Genomic DNA, 3,425 nt, shown 5'->3' with positions numbered 1-3,425 from the left:
ACCGCCGGATGAAAGCTAAAGTAACACGAGAGCTTAAAAACGAGGACAGGAAGCGTTGGCGTAAGTTTTGCCACCACCTTTCACCGTTCGATCCGGCCACGAAGATCTGGCGGACAATCCGTTCTCTGAAGGAGGCGCCCCCTCAAAAGAATCCTCTCGCGGCCTTGGCTCTCGTTCAGCGTGTAGACGAGAACACGCTTGCGACGGACTTCTGTGTGGTACTAACGACTCCGGCGGCTGCCTCGACCACGCCCCTACACCGCAGTTTTGTCCACAGTTTGACGGCTGAACTTCACCACGACTGGCCCCGTCCCCCGGAAGTTATGGACCGCGACTTCACACTAATCGAGCTAAAGGCAGCGTTGAAGCTTGTGAACGCCAGCTCGTCCCCTGGGCCCGATAAAATCACCTATGCCGCCCTACGAAACCTTGACGAGCGGTCACTCCAAGCTCTCCTTCATGTCTATAACACGTCTTGGCAACAAGGATCTTTACCACATACATGGAAGGAGGCCTTGGTTGTTCCCATCCTGAAACCAGGCAAGCCCCCAAATGCCCTATCCTCCTTTCGCCCGGTGAGCCTGACAAGCTGTATGGGGAAACTGATGGAGAGAATGGTTCTGCATCGCCTCGACTGGTGGCTCGAAAAACGACGTGCGTTCCCTCACGAAATGGCTGGATTTCGTCGCCACCGAAGCTCCATGGATCCAGTTCTCGACCTCGTCTCTACAGTTCAACATGCCCGAGCCCATCGACGGATCGTCCGATCGGTCTTCCTCGACATCAAGCGCGCCTATGATACCGTCTCGCACATTTGTGTGCTGCATGCCTTGCGCTCGTTTGGAGTATCCGGTCGGCTTTTCATCTGGCTCCAAGACTTTCTTACGGACCGAACTGTCGCTGTCCGTACGTCCCAAGGCCAAAGCCCTCAGCATCCTGTTCCCCAAGGAGTCCCCCAAGGAAGCATTCTCAGCCCGACACTGTTTAACGTGGTGATGGCCGGCTTACAATCAGTAATTCCTTGCAAAGTGTCGTTCTCCGTGTATGCAGATGACGTCGCCCTTTGGACAGTAGGAAAAACACGCCCGGCTCTCCAGCGCCGCCTGCAGCTCGCTTTAAACAATATCCATACGTACCTGACGCACCTCGGGATGGACCTTTCACCCGAAAAGTGTGTCGAGCTCCCTTTCACGCGTAAAGCTATGGCCAATTTCCCACTTTGGCTTGGCTCAAAGAAGCTAGAACCAGTACGCTCTCACCGCTTCCTTGGCGTGGTAATCGACTCGGACTTGCGCTGGGCTCGGCACATTAAACACCTTGAAACTAAAGTGCAGCGATGGCTCCCCGCAATCCAACATCTTTCTGGCCCAGGATGGGGCTGTGATCAGCGTTCCCTGCTCGCGGTTCACGCGGCATTGGTGAGGGCAACTGTGCTTTACAGCCTTCCTATTCTGCACAGGATATCAACAACTTCATTAAATACGCTTCGGTCCCTGTTTGCTCGAAGCCTTCGTCGATGCCTCGGAGTTCCACGAATGGCTGAAACACGACAAGTACTGGCTGAAGCTGGTGAGCTCCCGCTTGAAGTTCTCCGTGAACGGGAAACGGCTCGGCACTACCTCCGTTTGCGTGCTCACATTCCCCGCCACCCGCTACTCAGGAAAATTCGATACCGCCCTGGAAGCGACTTCTATCGAGTAGCGCAGAGGACACGCCAGACTCTCACTGGCTTCATAACTAAGGACACTATACCGCCGGAAGCCCCCTGGTCTCTCCCGGTACCGCCCACGTTTGTACGCCTCCCAAACCTTCTGCAACGAAGAGATCAGGTCCCCCCTCAAGTCCTCCGAGCCCATTTTCATGCTCTGGTAGACGAGAAGTTTTCTACGTTTACGGCAGCATATACTGATGGCGCATCCCGAAACAACAAGTCCGCCTCAGCCTTCGTCATTCCATCCGAAGGCGTCGTGCACGGAAGACGCCTTTCACATCCAACCTCCTCCACAGCTGCGGAACTCTATGCCATCCTTTTCTTTCTACAACACATCGCTGATTTTCCACCCCGGGAATGGGCAGTCTTTACAGACTCCAAATCTGCACTTCAAGCAATTGAAACTTCCGGCATACGAGGCCCATCCGCACCCCTAGTCACCGACGTGTTAATGGCTTACCACACTATCCACGCCGCAGGCCACAGGCTCGTTCTCCAGTGGGTTCCAGCCCATTGTGGTGTCGTGGGGAACGAGCAGGCCGACAGCGCCGCAGAAGCAGCACTCTCGTCTCGGAACCGGACCCGTATTGTTCTCCTCAGAGGAGACCGCCGTTCAATTCTGCGACGTCTAGTGACACCCCTGGCTTCCCGCCAACGGACAACCGACATTCTTCCCCCCTCTATGTTGAACAGAGTTGATCCCATGCTCGCTTTCCGCATGCCACGAAACACATCTCGTCAGGATGCTGCATTAATCCACCGCATGCGCCTCGATGTGGCCTTTACAGCTCAGTGGCGTTACCGCTTGAGACAAATTGATTCTCCCACCTGTTGCCACTGTGGTGCTCTTGAGGATCTGGAGCACATTCTTCTTCATTGCCCTCACTACGAACCTTCCCGAATCACACTCTCCGAGTCTCTTCGTCAGCTGGACTCTCGCCCTTTCTCCCTACCGAAATTGCTTGGTCCCTGGCCCAATCCAGCCCAGCAACGCTCTGCGCTCAAAGCTCTTCTGACATTTCTGGACACCATCGGACTTCGATCGTTATTGTAAAGGGGCTCGTTATTTTATTCCCCCCATTCCACCAAGCACTGGGGTAGAGTATGGCCTGTTGCGATGAAACTCCCCACTCTCCTAGGCCGAAAATAAAGTTGTTGTTGTTGTTGTTCAGACTTTTTATAATATAACTTGTCATTTGATTGTAATCATATTGATTAAGAATATCTTCTTTGTAGTGGTATAGATTTTATTTCCTTGTCGTTCGTGTTCCGTGGTCTTCCATACAACTATTGGCACCCGTCTTCAACAAAGCCTGGCAGATATCATTAGTTCTGTTTGCTGGCTAGGAGCGTGCTATGTGGTGAAGTTCATTTCTAAAATGTCTATTTTCTGACGAGTTTGATTTTTTCTTCTGATTTTCTGAATGATAGATTACTCTGTTGTTTTGGTTAGGAATATCTTCTTTGTAGTTGTATAGATTTTATTTCCTCTTGTGTTCGCGTCGTTCTTTGTTCTGTTTGTTCGCTAGGAGCGTGCTATGTGTTGAAGTTCACTTTAACATGTCTATTTTCTGATGAGTTTGATTTTTCTTCTGATTTTCTGAATGATAGATTACTCTGTTGTTTTGATTAGGAATATCTTCTTTGTAGTTGTATAGATTTTATTTCCTCTTGTGTTCGTGTCGTTCTTTGTTCTGTTTGTTGGCTAGGAGCG

The sequence above is a fragment of the Ornithodoros turicata genome, chromosome 1 (assembly GCF_037126465.1).
Source record: "Ornithodoros turicata isolate Travis chromosome 1, ASM3712646v1, whole genome shotgun sequence".
Taxonomy (NCBI): Eukaryota; Metazoa; Arthropoda; class Arachnida; order Ixodida; family Argasidae; genus Ornithodoros; species Ornithodoros turicata.
The sequence above is the reverse complement of the archived record's forward strand: the minus strand, read 5'-3'. Positions refer to the sequence as shown.